The sequence below is a fragment of the Nymphalis io genome, chromosome 10 (genome assembly GCF_905147045.1).
Source record: "Nymphalis io chromosome 10, ilAglIoxx1.1, whole genome shotgun sequence".
Classification (NCBI taxonomy): domain Eukaryota; kingdom Metazoa; phylum Arthropoda; class Insecta; order Lepidoptera; family Nymphalidae; genus Nymphalis; species Nymphalis io.
This window is the reverse complement of record NC_065897.1, coordinates 516,961-538,462: the sequence shown is the minus strand read 5'-3', so window position 1 is coordinate 538,462 and position 21,502 is coordinate 516,961. Positions and strand designations below refer to the sequence as shown.

Here is a 21,502-nt window from a genome sequence, read left to right as displayed (position 1 = left end):
TTCAACGAAGGCTATTACTAAAATATCTTGATATTGTGTAAATGATCCCACATCATTATATAGAGAACAGCCTCGTAAGCACATAAAATTGAATTGTTTTTGGAAACATCATATTGTCGAATTATATTTCTTATCTTATATATCTTGGGTATTTATTTTTATGAGATCCAATTTTATATCTGACCTTTCGAAGATTTGTCAAAAGAATGTTCATATTACTGCTTATATCAGGATACCCTCTTCGTAAGCATTGCGTTTTTTATTGAACATGATATTTTTTATGTATAATAAAATATTTTACCCGCAAATATTCAATTTACCACATCATAACTTGAAGTATTCGCGAGAAGTCGGTATAAATACTATAATAGAAATATTATGTCAATATTCTCAATCAGATTACAAGAAAGATAAATGAATTACAATTTATACTATCTTATACGAGATGCGAATGACTGCAGTGGAAAAATTAAAATAAATAATACCATACCATTTTATGGTAATTCAATTGTTTTCAAATTATTTTTAATTAATTTCAATGTTCTCTTCTTTCGTGGAGAAAATTTGAAGCGGGGTCCATCAGGCTGCTCTTTTTTTTGTTTTTGCTGGAAAAACGCTTTTACACGTTTCCCCCAAGTGAAGTGCGGTTTACGTCGGAAGCTATGCTTGTATGTTATCGATAATAAAACATTTTTGACTGTTGAGATCGAGCCCAATTATCCTGCGAAGGAATTATTTTATTAATTCATTTCTTTATCGTATATTTTATCACATCTTATATAATATAAAACAAACGTTAATCCAGTCAGATAAAAATCGAATTCTTATAATTATTTTTGGATATTTTATTGGCAATTAAAGTAATTTAATTAACTGGTGGTAGAGATTTGTGCAAGCTCGTCTACCACCCACTCATCAGATATTCTATTGCAAAACAGCAGTACTTGGTATTGTTGTGTTCCGGTTTGAAGGGTGAGTGAGCCAGTGTAATTACAGGTACAAGAGACATATCATCTAAGTTCCCAAGGTTGTTGGCGCATTGGTGATGTAAGCGATGGTTAACATTTCATACAACGCCAATGTCTATGGGCGTTGGTGACCACATACCATCAGGTGACCCATATGCTCGTCCGCCTTCCTATTCTATAAAAAAAAATCCATATTGTGCCGCATGAAAATACAATTATAATGACACATAAAGGTGTACTACATATTAACACGTTGTTACCTTATTATTGATTTTATATTATAGTTATTAGCAAAACTAATATATTAGAACGTGCTGCAGCGCCATCTAGTAGCGAATTATACCAATGTTATAACAACAACAACTCGTTATAACTAGACACGGTAGGACGACATTACTCGTGAACAAAAGATTACCGATGAAGAAGGACAGCCGCTGGGTCGCAACGACCCTGGCCCTATGGGCCTAAACGAATTGACACGACGGATGAACCGTCGGGGAGAACCATCCCGGGTAGGGGGGGCAACCCCGAGGCCCGTACCCAGACTGGCCTAGGCCAGCCAGGAGGACCATTGATTGATCGTTATAACTAGCGATATAGTTCTCCCAAAATTCATACAATCACAGTCATTCAAAATCAAAAGCTGAGAGTGAGCCTGTTCTGCCACATGCGTCGGGCTTTATTAGAATTTAATATGTTAGTAAGGCGCACGTGACCCATTGCGCACTTTCTACTTGGCATGCTCCATGGATAACATCTGTTTATAAGGACACGTCTATTTTGCGTTATGTCGACGCGTCCGATTCAAAATTATAATGCATTGTGTGTCACAACGGATATACGGAATTGCGTATTTTAAAGTACATCAGAATGCCTTTCCGATTGGCTTTAAAATGTGTCAGAGAGAGAGTGTATTTTTAGAACGGATAGTCGTAGGTAACTTCTGAATTTCTTTAAGGTAAACAACAGCGTGATATAAAATATGTTGACATTAAAAATACATTATACAGGCAATAGAGCCAATTACTGTTTGACATCGAAGTATGCAGACCTGAAATAAAAAATAAACAAATAAACTAATTTTAGATGATACCTAAACAGTATAATTATAGACACGAAGGTTTTACATAAGTGATTTCAGTATTTATTATAAAAGTGGGAACAAACTTATCATTTAAAATTTATGTCTGAAATGTATGTTAAAATTTAAATGAACTAAAAATTAGTATGTTTTGTTATCTAATATTGCATATATCAAAACTGACGCATATTTTATTAATGTTTATTAGATAGAGTCTGACTATTAAATATTTTTTTTTATAAAATGATTTCAATTTCATTCCTTAATTAAATTATATTTGTGACACAGTTTTGACAAATAAAATGTACCGTACCGTAACCGTAACAGCCTGTGAATGTCCCACCGCTGGGCTAAAGGCCTCCTCTCCTCTTTTTGAGGAGAAGGTAATAAAATGTAAATGTAACAAAATAATAATGATTTAAAAAATAAAACCCGATAAGGCGACACAATCTATGTTGTGGGCGAGTGTGGCTTTGCAGTTACACTGTTATTTGTGTGATTTTGATTTGATTGTATGTGAGTCTGATTTGTTAAATTGAATTTTGAGCCCTAAGAATATATATTTTAAATGATTTAATTGACCGATTGACCGCTGGTTTATAATGTACAATCCCTATTCATACTATAATTGCGAAATTCAGTTTCTTGGTTCATTTGTTTGTTTACATACGCGTTATTAGGGGTAAAGGATAGGACACAGACAGAGTACCTAACATCTTCCCCCTCTCTTTCACACGCGAGTGAAGCCGCATGCAAAAACTAGTTTTATATATTATGAAAAAATATTCATATGTGTCCTTTTTAATTTGAATTACTTATTCCTTTGCAATATTTTTTTTTTATTTTGCCACCTGACGATAAGTGGCCACCGCAGCTCATAGACATTGATGCTGTAAGAAATATTAACCATACCTTAAATCGCCATTGCACTACAAACCTTGGAAACAAAGAAGTTTGGCCCCTTGTGCCCGTATACTGGCTAACTTAGGTTACGTAAAATATAGTTAGGATTAGTTAAAAAATGTCTAGGTATTAACAAGACTGGTTTTAAACGTAATACATGTATACTTATGCAGGTCTTAATGTGCTCCGTACGATCTTAAGATCTTGATGCAATGCAATACAATAGAGTCGACTGATTTATTATCCCCGAGACCGCATAACGGCTCCGAGTAATAGATGAATCTGTGACACAGAACAGAATAATATGGAAGTGAAACAATTTAATTTATGCAAGTATTCGTGGCTAGCAATGGCGAATGATTATACTTACTGTACAGACAACAAAATAGTGAGATGAAATATAGTACATTTATTTATTTATTACTAGTTATCCGAGATTTCGTTAGTAAGGAGTGCTTTGGAGTTCTATAAGCAAAATTTCATCAAATTAAGTTTAGTGGTTAAGGGGTGAAAGTGTAACAAACAGACAGAGTTACTTTCGCATTTATAATATTAGCATAGGTTTTTATATTTTACTGCACAAATATTATACACACACTTTATTGCATTGGCTTTGTAGTTCAAAAAAATAATTTAGAAAAACTAAGCACGGTTATGTGTTTTCTATGTGCCAATATAATGTGTGCTTGTGTCGTACACACATCACGTAATATCTCATTACTTCTTCTTTTTTTTCTCTCTTAAGAAAATGGTGTTAAAAATGTAATTCTAAACAACAGCTTTGATTTGCATTTACCCAGCCCTGAATTAATGCTTATGCCTATAAGGGCCCCTAGGGCGGTGGGCCCGGACAACCGAAGGGCCCTACCCAGCCAAAAATGATACTATAATTATAAATAACTTTGGATATGAACTTTTAAAAATTTATATTTATATATGATACATAACTTTGGATGGAGGCCTCAAATGTCACGGTGCCTATGGACTTAGGATCATAAAGTCCGGACTTGCATATACGAGTTTATTTTATTATATACAATTTCTAATTTAGTCTTTGTTCTAGGGTGTTGGTAATAATCTTAGCCATCTGTCGGGTTCGTGTATCAGAGCTCACTTTAGAACCTGAAGGTACTCTGGGTAAATGATACATGGGTTAAATCTTTGAGGTGATGCAATTGTTAGTTTTATTTCAATAAATACTTGCTATATTCTGGATATGTAATTTCAATTCCATTTTACATCTTGTACAATGAACATTAGTTAACTAATATATAAATAATAATAATAATAATCTATCAATATAATAAAATTGAACGCATAGAATAAAAAATGTAATTGTATGCTAGCGCCATCTGGTAGTAGCTCTCGAAACCATGAAAAGAAAGTAGCGCCATCTATCACATAATACTGGTATTAGTCCGTTGCCAAATAAATCTCGCTTCAAACAAGTATTAATAGATGGCGTTACAGTTTATTTTCTCCTGCAAATACATAAAACAATGTTTGTACATCGTATACTTAATAAAATACTTAATTATGTTACTTATTTTAAATAATTTATATTGAAGTAATGTTTTTATTATATACATAATTAATTAATTTTTTTAATAAATATTGCAATACACATATTTGCCTAATAGTGTTTCTAATGAAAGTTAAGTACTATATAACATTACATATCATAAAAGAAAGTGCCTACACCGCGTCTGTTTGTCTCTCTACCTGACCGGATGTAAGGTTGTTGAATATGTCGGAAGACAAAAGGGACTGGGAGATTTACTGACGTGCGCCGTAAGAGTTATATTACGTATCACGACATTGACGTTAAATCTAGACCCTTAGGTATCCTACAGTGTGAAGCCGAAAGGGGTACCAGATTATAAATATAAGGTACTTAAAAATCGTTACAACCACGGTTATAGGTAGGTTTCGTTATTAATTATCAACTTATTCTACTACTATGATTATTTCTCTTCCGTTTACCTATTATATCACAAAAGTAAAAAAGTGTAGTTCAAACAATTTTAATCAAAAATAACTCATCTATATCACAGAATGGATAATATTTTTACCACAATTGTGCATTATTCAAGTGACAGTCTCTTTAGAACTGGCTTTGGGACATTATTATCAATGCAACCCTAACCGCGATCAAATGGTTCCCGCTCACCCCCATCTATCCCCTAAATAAGCCAATTGTCTACTAAATTCATATTACTATATATTTTTGAAAACGCCTGCTTATTATGCTTAATAGTCAAATATTTGAACTCAATTTCTTTGAAAAGCCGACTAGTAATTATATTTGTAATATTTTGTAGTAACTTTAACTGGTGGTAGGGCTATGTGCAAGCTCGTTTGGGTAGGTACCACGCACTCATCATATATTCTACCGCAAAACAGTATGTTGGTAAGTGTAAGTACAGTAACAAGGGACATAACATCTTAGTTCCCAAGGTTGGTAACGGATTGGCGAAGTAAGCGATGGTTAACATTTCTTATATTGCCAATGTTTATAGGCGTTGGTGACCACTTATCATCAGCTTAGCTCGTCCGCCTACCTATAATATTTAAAAAAAAGGTACATGCAAAATTAAGTTTATTTTGTTTGTTGCGCTTTTACATCTTAACTAATCAAATGGTTTATATTTAAATTTCGCATACAAGTTGTGAGGGGTAAAAAGAAGGACACGGGGTATCCAATATCTTCTATCTCTTAAATGCGGGCGCAGTCGCGGGTGGAAATCAGTGAATTTATATTTTTCATATTTTTACTTATCTACTCTCAAATTCTATATCAATCAAAACAAAAACTATTTTTTACACTCCAAAAGTCTATATCATATAGGAAATTCTCTTTCCAGAATTCATGCAACGTCAATGACGGTACCACTAGTGCGATTCACTCATCGTCATCGTTATCATCGCCCAATCGCAATCCTTTGCTGGACATAGGCCACTTCTCCAGGACATCGATCCACCTGGCTGGAGGGTGCCCTACGTTTGCTGAACCTACGTCACTAATCTAGGACTCGTTTGCTATACTTTTAACATAGTCGACATAGTAACTATAAGTAATATTGGTATAGAGACTATACCAATTTTTACTTATCTTACTTGTAAAGCGCATCACAGCTTCGGTATTTTCGCTTTTATTGGTTCGCTGCCTTAAATAGTGCATTTCGATAGTAAAAGGCGATTAAATGCCCCTCGCTACAAGTTGGGGTTACGCCACATTAGCTAGTGTTCTACTGCAACTCGCAAGTATGAATAATGAGTGACACTTTTCTGCAAAAATACAAATCTTTACATAAGAAGCAATTAAATCTTTCACACATCACGAAGTGAAGTAAATCTTGTTTTGGCGCGATGGGGCGTAATTTTAAAATCGAATTTGAATGCATCCTTGGTGCTAATCGCGTCTCACGCAAAACGCTTCACTTATCCAGTTAAATAAATGGAAAGTGAGTTTTTTACGATTTCATGTCTTAATTAGTTACTCAACCGACATCATGAGATATTGCTTAACCCTGTCAGGGGTACCGAAAGGGACATTATAACGTAATCACCAGAGCAAGGGCATGTAATCACCTCCAGACACCGGGTGGCTGTTGAGATTATTTAAAAAAAAGACCCGCCAGATCCAATAACTCTTAAAGCTTAGCTAGCCAATCGACCAACAAGTCAGTCCAATACAAATTAATACTTAATATTATGCACCTAACGTGCAAAGTCAATCAAACAAGTCTTCAAATAAAAAACAATATCCTTATTGCAGTTATAATCATATTTTATACCCATTTAGCATCGAGGTACTTATGTTTATTTGTTAAATACCATCAAAGGAACAACCCTAATTATATCGATTTGGATTTCCGAGAATCGATTATTGATACCTTTTTGATTTTATGATCGGAAACACGTTTTCGATTCGCAAATGAACGATGTTTACAAATCGATATTATATCTACATACGAACGAATAAGCGAGCACTTTTGAATCGTAATTTTACAAAACTAAAGTAAATTTAATAAGAAAGCAAGACACTTAATTATATACAATTTAATTATTGTTTATACTGTATCGAAATCAATGAATACTAATTCCACGCTTTTGATCATATATTTAATCCTTTATTAAGTAATACGGCTTATGAATCAAAAATTTCTTCACTTGTGGTTTAAGCTTATTAATTGACAAAGATATTAGCATTTAAAGCCATGACAAGGAAAAATTGGTTTTGCGGTGACGGAAACCTGGTGTTTCAAATTTTTCTTGCGTTCAATATCAAATTACATTATGTCAAACATTATTTTAATTTTCCTTTTGGTTAATATATGGCGCTAGTTATCTTTTAAATCGTGCTATAGTTATATATTTTTGTAAGTACTTAATAAAGCTTGGCTTAATAAGGCTTTTTTAAAATGAGAGAGAACAATAAGACCAGCAGTACATTTTCGGCGGTTTTATTCTAAAAGTAGTACAGTACTAGCGGGTAACTGTAAATATCTTTACTAATTAATAATAATAATATCCTGGGACATTTTTCACACACGGCCATCTGATCCCAAATTAAGCTTGTACAAAGCTTGTGCTATGGGAACCACACAACTGATATACTACATATACTACTTTTCTTTTGTAAATACATAATTATATAGAAAATTACACCCAGACTCAGGACAAACAGACATGTTCATGCACACAAATATCTGTCCTGGGTGGGAATCGAACCCACAACCTTCGGCGTGAAAAGGCAAGTATCTACTAACCACGCCAACCGGCTCGTCGAAATTGCTAACATACTGCTTTTCATTCTTTAATAATATCCTTGATCAAGTTGTTAATAATGTGTGCTTGTTAATTGTTTACTTAAAAAAAGTTTTATATAGAAGCTGAGATAGCCCAGTGGTTAGAACGCGTAAATCTTAACTGATGGTCGTGGGTTCAAATTCAGGCAAGCACTACTGAATTTTCGTATGCTTAATTTGTTTATAATTCATATCGTTCTTGACAGCGAAGGAAAACATCGTGAGGAAACCTGTATGTGTCTAATTTAACTAAAATTCCGCCACATGTGTATTCCACCAATCCGCATTGGAGTATCGTGGTGGAATAAGCTCCAAAACCATCTCCTCAAAAAAGGAAAGGAGGCCTTAGCCCAGCAGTGGGACATTCACTGGCTGTTACTATTTATATACAAGTAAAACAAATAACACGCGATAAAATAACTGAGTAGATGGAAGGTTTGTTAGAAGCCGTATTAGTTGTGGGTCCTATCATTATTTTATCGGTGGTTCACGTAAAAAATACTGCTATACTGCTTTATCACTAAGAGTTTAACTATCACTTACTATTTATTTTCTATCTTAATTCATTTTCAGCTTAGCTATCCTGATTTGCGATTTAACACTGCGAACATTTCAGCTATATCACTAGGTCATGATCTAGCATTTATTTCTTCAACAAATTACCCAGAATGATTACATAAAAAATATCCAGCTGAATTCAATAATTCTGTAACCTATGTTATATCCCGGACCAATAGTTTAATATTCCTATTTTAAACAAATGCCTGATCTGTTTTGGTCCCCTCTAAATACAAAGACATGCCCTGTCGACGCATTCATAACCTGCGACTCATTGATACTTTGAAAGCTCTAAATGTATTACAAATTCATTTTAAAATTTCACGCCAAAACAACACTTAAACCTTCACGAGCTCAGCGTATTTTCCCTTGCTTCTGAACGTTATTAACCGTTGTTTTATTTTTAAGATTCTACATCTTAAAGCATTGGTTTATGGCATATTTTTCCGTGCAACAGTTTAACATATCGAATCGAAAAAGATTATATTGATTTAAGCAATTTTCACACTAATGTAAATATAATAAAGCACGTTTCGGCTTGAACATATTTCTGCGCGTGTTCTCTGCAAGAATATGACGTACTCAGAAAAGCAATAACTGACCATCTTAACGTTGGCACGTGCGTACGCCGGAACCACATGGCGGATCAAAGAGAAACACCGGACGTCGAACCGTTGTATTGCCGTGACAATAATTCGTTTGTTTCAAAAAAAATTATAACTGCATTAAATTTATGAACAGGACTTTATATTAATATGATATTTACTGAAGTTTCTAACGCTTAATATCATTTGCCAATCGCAGTAGATGACGCAATCGGCGACCAATGAACGTTCTGCATTTAATCAGATTATAAAATATATTACATTGATCATCGTTTGAAAAACTTGCGATTAGTCACTCAAATAAATACGATACGCTCTACACATTAATTATTGGGCTCAGATGTGTTTGAAACCCCCGAATAATTGAAGTGGATTACAAAATTCCCAAGCGTCCATTGAACAAGGATAAATTCAGATTCTGGGCATATCGGAAATAGGGAAATTAGTATTTTACTTAATTAAATACCTCCAACACGTCGTATAAAAACTTGAGATGAGTCTATGTATGTAACACACGTTTTATACTATTAACGCAAAGTGCACGAACGTTTTACATTTCAGCAGTAAAAGTCCAACTACTGTGTTAAGATCTACCCTCCTTTTGAGAAGTTTTGTATTCCTCCACGCTGCTCCAATGTGAGATTTTGTGTGATTTTCGTCCGACACTCGCAGGTTTCTTAACGATATTTTCCTCCTGAACTATAAAGAATTAGGAATACAACTTATTTCAGTTTAAAAAAATCCGACCAAATTATTTAATTAAAATAAGCAGCGAATTTCGAACCCACACAATATTATTAAAGATGTATGAATGTATGGTAATTTACAGTATTGGAAGTTGAACAATACGTTCATAGATAGCTTAAGTAATTCCGTAATTCCGTAACAGCCTGTGAATGTCCCACTGCTGGGCTAAAGGCCTCCTCTCCTCTTTTTGAGGAGAAGGTTTGGAGCTTATTCCACCACGCTGCTCCAATGCGGGTTGGTAGAATTCACATGTGGCAGAATTTCAGTGAAATTAGACACATGCAGGTTTCCTCACGATGTTTTCCTTCACCGTAAAGCACGAGATGAATTATAATCACAAATTAAGCACATGAAAATTCAGTGGTGCTTGCCCGGGTTTGAACCCACGATCATCGGTTAAGATTCACGCGTTCTTACCACTGGGCCATCTCGGCTTTTTTCGGCTTAAGTAATTAATTTTAGCTTATATAAAAATCACGTTTCCTAATTAAGAGCATAATGTTTACTTTATAGATTAGTCCATACCATCACAATTAAACAAGATTGTCTACTTATTGCTATTGGGTCTTCACTATTGTGAAGACCCAATAGCTTCCACGTTGAGTTAGTGTTCCTACACTTGATATTAGTTCAACATCGATGAAAGTCTTTTCTTTTACGCATTATCTTTTAAAGCTTATAAGGTTGGCCAGTAGACGCTTGTTAAATGTCATTTAATCAGTCAATTAAAGTGTAATTTCAGTCCATCAAGAGATAACAAAACACACTTGCAAAGTCATGAGTTCGCAAACTGCAAAGGAAAATTCTTTGCATATTCCAGTCGGAACACGCGTGAATAATAAAACTGTGATTCCAAACATAATAGTTGGCTTCGTAGTTAGGTTATTCAAAGCGATGAGTTTTACAATCGTTCTTAAGCATTTTGTATGTTCCTTTACATAGCTGATATTTTTTAAGAATTTAAATACAAACGCAAACAGTTAATAAAAAATCGCAAAATATTTATTAAAAACGCATTTAACCTGAAAGTATTAAACCTAAAACAGGCAACTTTTTCATTTCTAAATACAAATGAAACTACTAAGCTAACTAGGAAATGTATTTGAAGGTATACTTAGGTAATTAAAACAGTTTTATATTTTCAAAATTTCTGTACTACTTAAGGAATACAACAATTATCAAATCATAGTAAACTTTATTCAAGTAGGTAGGTAGTAGTAGCATAGATAAAATGAGCTTGTTGGCGTAATTGGTAGATACTTGCCTTTCGCGCCGAAGGTTGTGGGTTCGATTTCCACCCAGGATAGACATTTGTGTGCATGAACATGTCTGTTTGTCCTGAGTCTAGATTTAATTATCTATATATGTATGTATTTACAAAAGACAAGTAGTATATGTAGTATATCTGTTATCTGGTTTATAGTACAAGCTCTGCTTAATTTGGGATCAGGTGGCCGTGTATGAATATTGTCCCAGGTTATCATTATTATTATAAAATTAAATACAAATACTTAAGTATTTTAAGTAAAAACTAACTGAAATTTTACATTTTAAGCATCAATACGACATTTAGTTAAATTACTATTTGTATACAATTCACTATATTTCCCGGTGGAATTAAGGAAGGAATTATGGAATGCAAAGGAACTTAAATCCCACTGTGGAATACACAAACAAGCAATAAACAAAATAACGTGTATAGGAAACATTCAGGAACATGCATTACGAATAGATTTTATGTTCCACACAATCTTTATCCGCACATGTACACGATCTTGTAACTGATTATACTTGGGCCGTTCGGTCGTCGGTTATATAAACGAACGTTTCAAAATCAAAAACAATCGAGTATACAATTAAATTCAATATTAAGGTCTCTCAAAAGGCTAGAATTTATTTAGAATAGTTACGAAAAATAACAAGTTCGAATCAGGACAAACAATATTGTGTTTCTATGTGCTTAACTTGTGTTTGTAATTTAGTTTTACTGACGGTTGGTATTTGCACAGTATCGCTTTGGGTGGTTACAATCAATTTATCAATTATTCTGTATTGATGTGTTCCGAATCGTAGTGTAAGCCAATATTAGTACAAGCATATAGTATGACGTCTTAGTTTCGAAATAATTAATACATCAAATGTATTTATGCAAGTAAACTTTTTAACAAAACTTTTTTGTATCGTCACTATTTCAACTCAAAAAATTTGTTAGTCGGACAAAGGTTCGCCGTCGCCTCTTTTTTAAATAAAAAAAGCATAATTTAGGTTGGTAGCGTATCATTGAACTTGCTTAACAACTTGCTTATTATATAAATTATATAATTAATCATCACTGTCATGTCGTTCTTTTTTTTGTGAACAGTAACCCATTCATTCGTTCAAAGTCATTCTATATAGTTTGATTTGGTGCTATACACAAGTGGTTCAAATTTGTCGCAACTGACATGTTAATATTTTTTTAAAGAATGACTATTATTCATATATACCCCTTTAATTGAGTGTAAAACTTGTGATAGGAGAGGAGACGACAATAGGTCAAGGGGTCAGGATCGAACCTGGGAATTTTACATAGCTAGGCGACCCATAAAGCATTGCGCTATTGACGCTTCAATTATATTAAGAATTAATCAAATATGACAGTACTAATAAGGATATATTTAGATACGAAGTTGAACATTAGGATTGTATCCCATAATCGTGATAAACAAAGGTTGACTCATGACTTATCTAAAGGCACGCCAACAATTAAACTTTGATCTGTTTTAATTGATTATTAATTCTTGTAATTTTATTTTTTAAAGACAGTCGTGTTTGTATTCTCTTTTGAGATATATATTTTTTATTTTTAATCATTCATTATCATATCATTTGTTTTCAATGAAAATAATTATTGAATTATCTGACTATTGAATAAATAGTCACCTGGGGTAAAGTTGGCATCGCCGTTCGGATACATTAGTATTTCTAACCAGCCGTGTCACTCCTGTCAGATTGGTCATAATCATCATGAAGTGATATTTTGGAACTATAGAAGGACTAATTAATAAGAATAACTAATAAATGACAGATATCCTTCTCAGAAGAACTTACAATGCATTCTATTATACGTTACTTAAAATTATTATTTTTTAAAAAATATTTTTATATATGTAAAAATGGTATGTCAGAAGTGGGATTCGAACCCACGCCCACAGAAGTGGACTGCGACCTGAACGCAGCGCCTTAGACCGCTCGGCCATCCTGACGATGACAACGTGTCTGAAAACAGCAAACGGAATCTCTTACCAAATACTTAACATCTCATTTTAACTGCAAGTTCAGTAAAACTTACTTCTGTCATTGAACAGTATAATATATCAAAGTCACTTTTTCGCGTCAATCCGTGTGTTCGCTCAATTACATTCAATTGTAACATTCAACAATATTGTAACATAATGATTTAAAAATACTCTATATATATAGATAGGTAGGCAGACGAGCATATGGGCCACCTGATATTAAGTGGTCACCAATGCCCATAGACATTGGCAATGTAAGAAATATTAACCATCACTTATATCGCCAATGCGCCATCAACCTTGGGTACTAAGATGTTATGTCCCTTGTGCCTGTAATTACAATGGCTCACTCACCCTTCAAACCGGAACACAAAAATACCACTTGGTATTGTTTTGCGGTAGAATATCTGATGAATGGGTGGTACCTACCCAGACGAGCTTGCACAAAGACTAGCTTTACTTGAATCAAAATATTTTGATTATGTTTTACGACCACTCGTCACAAATCTAAGTCAAGTGATGAAACGAAACGAATGCTGATATTAAAAATACTGTTAACTTTGTAATCAATCAATAAAATTTATTTCATGTAAATTAATATTTCGTAATGAATAATAGAAAAATAGAAAATTTGGTTACCACAACTATAAATATAAAAACGTATCTTTTGCTGTATGATTCATTGATGATCATCAATATGTATTAGTAAACTTGATATATTTATACTGTTAAATATACACATAAAATTTCATCCAAATCGCTCCGGCCGTTTAGAAGGAGTTAGTAATTTTTAGTTAGTTTATTTTTCAATGGGTTCCTGGATAGTTTAAAAACGCAATTATACCTGGTGGGTGGCGCTGCGTCGGTACGTCACCTTTTGTTAAATGGAATTTTTTAATGATGAATATTTTTTATGCGTATATATGTATTTAAATTATTATGTTTTTCAGTGATTAAATATATCGCAATAGTATATACAAATCTACTGTTTTAAAACAAAAATATATTTCAGTCAATGAATTACAAAGAAAACTTACGAATAATATAAATAAGAAAATGGGCTCAATTGTATGTTAAGTTTTCACATCTTAACTACTCCACTGATCATAATGAAATTTTGCACAAAAGTTGTCATGGATACAGAAAAGGACACAGGGTACCTATCCTCTGTCTCTTTTATACACGGACATATAAAAGAATATATCTTTGTTTTATTTTAGTCTGATAGCATATTTCAAAAGGATATAATACATTAAACATCTCATGTCCATAATATAAGATATTGTCCAGAGTGCTTCTTTTATGATCGCTTCAACGGGTAACGTAGGATGAGACAGCATAAGTGACTAGAAATGACATTACGTGATATTCATGTGGTTTATTTTCTTTAAACAAAGTTTTTCATATTACAGACAGAGTTATTTAATTATCGTGTGTATTGTGTATGCCATTTATTCTATGGGAAGTGGTATTTAGTCACCACTTCCCATAGACAAGTGATATTAACCGAACAAGAGATGAATTATAAACAAATTAAGTACCTTTTTTTATTAATAGAATAGGAAGGCGGACGGGCATATGGGCCACCTGATGGTAAGTGGTCACCAACGCCCATAGACATTGGCATTGTAAGAAATGTTAACCATCGCTTACATCACCAATGCGCCATCAACCTTGGTAACTAAGATATTATGTCCCTTGGCTCACTCACCCTTAAAACCGGAACACAACAATACCAAGTACTGCTGTTTTGCTGTAGAATATCTGATGAGTGGGTGGTACCTACCCAGACGAGCTTGTACAAAGCTCTACCACCAGTAAAACCTGTTAATTCAGTGATGCTTCTCAATATTTGAACCCGCAATTTTCAGTTAACATTCACGTTCTGACCAGGCGCGTTATAAACGCATACCTTATTATAGGAAATTTAAATTAATGTTCTTTTTAGTAAGTACCATCAGAAGAAAATATATATAAAATTGAATTTTATCTAGATGATTGTACAAATACTTCGAGAAATCTTAATTCATCATTCACTTGCAATATTCTATTCATTCAGGGTTGGCGTTTGTTGTGCTCCACTATTTATCTCTATCTCTAGCCAACCTCGGATATTCAGAAAATGCTTCTTTCATTTATTTTTATATTTTTATTTATTAAAAAAATGTTTTCATATTTTTGCAATCATTACTTTATATTGTGATATGTCTATACAACAGTATTTTAGAACTATCTTCGGACTAAATTTTATAATCTCAATACATAAGACTACACATATTTAAAGTTTGCACCTCATGTGCCTGTAATTACACTGGCTCGCTCGCCTTTCCAACCGGAACACAACAAAGTATTGTTGTGTTATACTTAGTAAAGTATTGCTGCTTGTAGAATACGTAATGAGTAGTTGATGGTACCTACCCAAACCCTTACCATCAAGTAAATAGGTATCTTGTAGGCAAACGTCAGCCAAAGTATGTTTTACAAACATGATTGTCGTCGTCGTTGTTTAAAAACATCGTTGTTATTAAAAACTTAACGAACGTTGCCAAATCTATTTTTTCTAAATCTCTGTCCAACTTACAGAGATGGCACTCAGATTTCCCCCCAAAGCGTGTTTCAAAAGACCGGCAATACTTTAGACTCGACTGAAGTCAAGTCTAGGGTCATTTGATGAGCGGTAAATCTTTGAAATTCTAAGTGGTCTTCGTAATATTGTAACGAGTATGAAGTTGAATCATAAAACCCTTGGAGATAACGAATATATAGCAACGTGAATTAATATAAAACTTTGTTATTTATATATCGATTGTATATCAATTAAATCATATAAGAAATTGCAGTAAAAATTAACAGTAAGTATGTAAATTTCCCACTGCTGGAATAAGGCCTCTTCTCGTTTGGAGCTTATTCCACCACGCTGCTCCAAGCTGCTGCTTGGTGGATAATGTAGTAAATTTTCTTCTTTTGTTTTAACAAGGAATGTATTATAAAAACAATTTAAGGTTATGCATCTCGACTCATATTTTATGCTTGACCTTCGATAAGAGTATTTTTTCAAGTACTATATAATTACTAAATTTGTGGCCTAAATTATATATAATACGAAAATCCAGACGTAGATAAAAATTTACCTAGAATATTTCATTACATTCATACACCGTTACAGTTACAATTGAAGTTATTACACAGCCTGTGAGCAAAAGCTCTTTTCATAAATATAATTGAATTTTTAAACTTCCAATAGAGAAAATGCTCAGTAAAGAATAAAATTTATGTATTTCGGGAGTTCACACATTATTAATAAGAAGCGCGATGCCGCGTAACGTGTTGGCGTTTTTTTATTTTACTTTAACCTCTGGTACAACTGAAAAGATGAGGCGAATAAAAATCATTTATCCACATACCTTTTAACACGATATAGGACTTTGTACAAGCCCGTCAGAAGGGTACGACCTGTTAATCAGATATTCTACCAGCAAACAGTAAGATTTAGTATTTTTTGTGTTCCGGTTTAAAGGGCAAGTTACCCAGTGTAACTACAGGCATGAGGACATAACATCTTCGTTCCCAAGGTTGTTAGCGCATCAGCAATGTAAGGCACGTTTAATATTCCTTACATCGCGAACGTGTATAAGCGGTGGTGACAACTTACCATCCGGTGGCCCATTTGCAAGTCCGCCAATCTATATCATGAAAAAATATAGTGTATCCCCGCTGAATTGTGTAACTCAAAGCGCGCGGTCACCACACGTGCGTATGTTTATTGTAGTCTGTCATCGAAAACGCACGGCTTCAGTAGACTCATGCGAGGTGCATTAATTTTTTAAATGCATTACCGTAATATTAAAATATTTACTTTCGACTGCCCTTATGGGGTGAGCATCTGTTTGATCGTGTTTCATGTAAACTCGCGTTAAATGCTTTGGATGAAAAAGTTTTACTAATAACAGCTCGTTATGTCGTAAATTGAGTATATTTGGAGTGCCGGGATACAGTAATTATATCTTTTTATTTGCCCTCTGATTAACAGAATGACTAGACTGGCTTTTGACTGACTAATTGCATCTTCAGAGTAAAAAATTAAAAAACTTTTTTTTAATTATGTTAACGTAATTCTGACTAATATTATAAATATGAAAGTGAATTTATCTGATTATCGTTAAATTTTGAAAGGGACACAGGGTACCTACCAGCTATCACGTCCGCCCCTCACACGTGGGCGAAGCCACAGGCGGATCTAATAATAATACAAGTTCTGTTGAAATTTGGATATTAATTATTTTTTTTTATCATTTTCTTCAATTTATTTTTATAGGAATTCGTTATACACTTTGTTTATATATATTGGACGAAATTGGCTTCAAGTCCGTAGTCTATGTACAGACCCAAAGGATATAATCTTAGATCATATGGTTGGAGTCGCAAAGACGATATATGGGAAGTAAAACATTCTCGTAATAGACTACCGTAGTAGATTACCGTAGTATTTTGCTGGTGGTAGAGCTTTGTGCAAGCACGTCTGGGTAGGTACCACCAACTCATCAGATATTCTTCCGCAAAACTGCAGTACTTGGTATTGTTGTGTTCCGATTTTAAGGGTCAGTGAGCTAGTGTAATTACAGGCACAAGACATAATATCTTAGTTGCTAGTAGTTAGTGATGTAAGCGATGGTTAACATTTCTCACAATGCCAATGTCCATGTGCGTTGGTGACCACTTACCATCAGGTGTCCCATATGTTCCGCCTTCCTATTCTTTAAAAAAAAAATTATTATCGTGGAAGGTACATAATATAACCACCAGACGAACAAATAATTTACTCGTTTGAATGCTTAAAATTAAAAATATCTATCTTTATAAAATTTTAAAAATAGATTAAGTTTTCAATCGTTGCTCTCTTCTTATTTTAAGCTTATTCAGGTAATATTTTAAGCTATTTAGCAATAATGTTAGAGCAGTGAATATTGATTTTGGTTAGTTTAAAATTATACCCTATGTGTAAAGGTATAAGCCGAGATGGCCTAGTGGTTAGAACACTTGAATATTAACTGATGATCGTGAGTTCAAACCCACTGAATTTTCATGTGCTTAATTTGTGTTTAAAATTCATCTCGTGCTTGACGGTGAAGGAAAATATCGCGAGGAAACTTGCATGTGTCTTATTTCATTGAAATTATGCCACATGTGTATTCTACCAACCCGCATTGGAGCAGCGTGGTGGAATAAGCTCCAAACCTTCTCCTCAAAAGGGAGAAAAGGCTGAACTGACTGTGTAAAGGTATAAGATCAATGATCCCGTAATTTAATAGCGATAACATTACAGTATGCGTAGGCTATGACAGGAAATGCGCGGATTTAATAAAATACAATATCGGAAATTGGATTCTATTTATTAATATCCGTTACACATAGTATCACAAATACATGTATCTATATATTATTTTAACCAAGAATAAATTTAATACCGATTGCGCCAGGATTATTTTTTTTCTACTTTGATTGATAATATAATTTTATTATTTCTGTGAACAAATAGAATAAGCTTTAATAAATAGGATACTTAGGAGGCAATTTTGATTCGAAGGCGCTGCGCCATCTGCCTTCATCTCATGGACCCGATCAATGTGTCAATATTTTTGAAAAACCACTGATACTAATATTACATTTAAGCGTCACACTACGAAACGTTGCACCGAGAAAGTGCTCTTATGAAGACATCTAAATGAAATTCGTGCTTATAGTTTTATTCAAATTGGCTCAACATATTTTCTCATTATACATTAATTATTATTATTTATTTATATAATCTATAAATATAACAGCAATTATAACCAAATTATTTACTTAAGTAGGTATATAGGTATTAAAAGTTGCCCACCCACTAACGTAGACCTTAATATGCAAAGGTTATCGACATTTATTTATTGTAATGTTCCGCATGACACACGCTGTGATAGAACACTTTGATAATATTTTTGTTCAAGTGATATCATTAATTACGTAATATGTAATAATTACATACATATCTGCTTCGTACCCGCGATAGCGCTTTGTGCAGGGCGGTCTGGGTGGTAACCCATCTCTATATCATTCTATATTTACGTCTTGGTATAAGCCGTCTTCATTCCTTTATTCATTTGAATTTTATCACTTAAAAGAAACGTTGAATTACTTTTTAGTCTTAAGAAGGGGAACCAGTTAGGTTATATCAAAATGGCTTACGTAGCCTTCAAACTACAAGATGATTATTATTTTTATCTCTTCCAATGTGATTTCGGTCACGGCGCATCTAAAATCAGAGTACCAAACTGCGCAGAACATAAAATTGTGCACAATTGTATGCATTCTATACTATTAATACATACTTAGCTACATAATAAGCTATTTCAGGTTGCGATGATCTGGACCCCTTTGCCTATTATAAAATGAACGTGGACTGTTAAACGTTGGAGGAGAAATCAGCTGTCGCCATTAGACAAATGAAAGCTAGGTTTTATAATAAGTGATTTTTTTTTTTATGGAATAGGAAGGTGGACGAGCATATGGGCCACCTGATGGTAAGTGGTCACCAAACGCCCTTAGACATTGGCATTGTAAGAAATGTCAACCATCGCTTATAGCCAATGCGCCACCAACCTTGGGAACTAAGATTTTATGTCCCTTGTGCCTGTAATTACACTGGCTCACTCACCCTTCAAACCGGAACACAACAATATCAAGTATTGAGGTTTTGCGGTAGAATATCTGATGAGTGGGTGGTACCTACCCAGACGAGCTTGCACAAAGCCCTACCACCAGTAAATCAAAAATGAAATTGCAGTGATATTTAATTTCAAATTATACGCGACATAATCATAATATATGTAATATCAATAAAATCGCGTGTGTAAATTTAAATTCTCTACAGGACACTTTTTTTTCACTTGTTGAAAAATGTAAATCAAAAAAGAAGTTTTTATATAATAAAATAAGTCTTTGTGTGTTGCGAGATAAAAAAGTGGGCCTTGTATTAAGGGTCCATGTGGGTTGCGCTGACATAGCTACGCCACTGCATGAAATTGCAATTTCTATTTCTTTAATTTCATCTAATGTGTCATCAATCAGACATGACCAAAGAGAGTTTACTTACTGAGAATTTCTTGATTGATAAAGCAAATAACTTAGGTCCTAACTCGGGGTTTGGAGACCTTGCGTACCATATTATCGAAGCGGTAAAGTGTAATACTTATAAATACTAATGTTATCAATAAAAGTAAATATTATTAGTAGTCATTTAAGATAACGGAATAAGCGAGCGAAGCCGCTGATAAATGCTAGTCGTTTTGCGTAATATGTCAGTATAGACAGCTCTGTGTTCGGTCGTTGCAGCGGCTAACGACAAGCTGGTTCACGTGTAGGTGCTAAATTGGTTGTAAAACAATAACTTCATACATAAATTTTGTCTCATATTAAAGCACGTCATACAGCAAGTTACTAACACCTGTATTTTATTGAACTGTTGGAATAGAGTAGCTATGGAGTTCCTTGCCGATTCTTATCGATAGACTTTATAACTATACCGTACTATATATATTTAACTGTTATTGTAATTCATCTCGTGCTTAACGATGAAGGAAAACATCGTGAGGAAACCTGCATGTGTCTAATTTCATTGAAATTCTGCCACATGTGTATTCTACCAACCCGCATTGGAGCAGCGTGGTGGAATAAGCTCCACAACCTTCTCCTCAAAAGGGAGAGGAGGCCTTAGCCCAGCAGTGGGACATTAACAGGCTGTTACTGTATATATTTAACTGCCGCGTTGATCTAGTGGCTTGATGTAAGGCCGCAGACCCGGAGGTCATGGTTTCAATTCCCAGGTCGGGCCAAAATTTTTTTATAGAATAAGATGGCGGACGAGAATATGGGCCACCTGATAGTAAGTGGTCACCAACGCCCATAGACACTGGCATTGTAAGAAATGTTAACTATCGCTTACATTAGCAATGCGCCACCAACCTTGGGAACTAAGATGTTATGTCCCTTGTGCCTGTAATTACACTGGCTCACTCACCCTTCAAACCGGAACACAACGGTTTTGCGGTAGAATATCTGATGAGTGAGTGGTACCTACCCAGACAAGCTTGCACAAAGGCCTATCACCAGATAGGTACCACACCATATATATAATTACTATACCAGCGTATATTATTAATGTAAAGATGATTATAAACAGGTAAACTTGTTATATTTGTTTGTTTGTTACGCTTTCTGGGCCTGAAATGCCAGCGAACTAGTACTTAATATTATCTTGACCATTTTAAAATTACATGTACGTGAATACGTATTGAAATCAATAAAATATATTTTGCCTTTACAGTTATTTGTGCATAAAATAGTCCCATTGTTGGGCTAAAGCAGGCGGCTTTATCAAGAAGAATTTTTTGAGTTATTATGCATATTTCCCCACGCTGCTCACACACATGTGGCAGAATTTTGTCCTCGCGATGTCATCCTCCTCCTCCTCTAAGCACGTAATGATTTATAACCGTAAATGAAGCACATGAAATTT

General features: G+C 34.1%; 1 non-coding gene across 1 annotated transcript; it reads right to left on the bottom strand.

Annotated features, from left to right (window-relative positions):
- Positions 1-12,834: 12,834 nt before the first annotated feature.
- On the bottom strand, positions 12,835-12,918 carry Trnal-cag (transfer RNA leucine (anticodon CAG)). The gene has a single exon. It is a non-coding gene; the product is annotated as a tRNA-Leu (tRNA).
- Between the last annotated feature and the right edge of the window lie 8,584 nt (positions 12,919-21,502).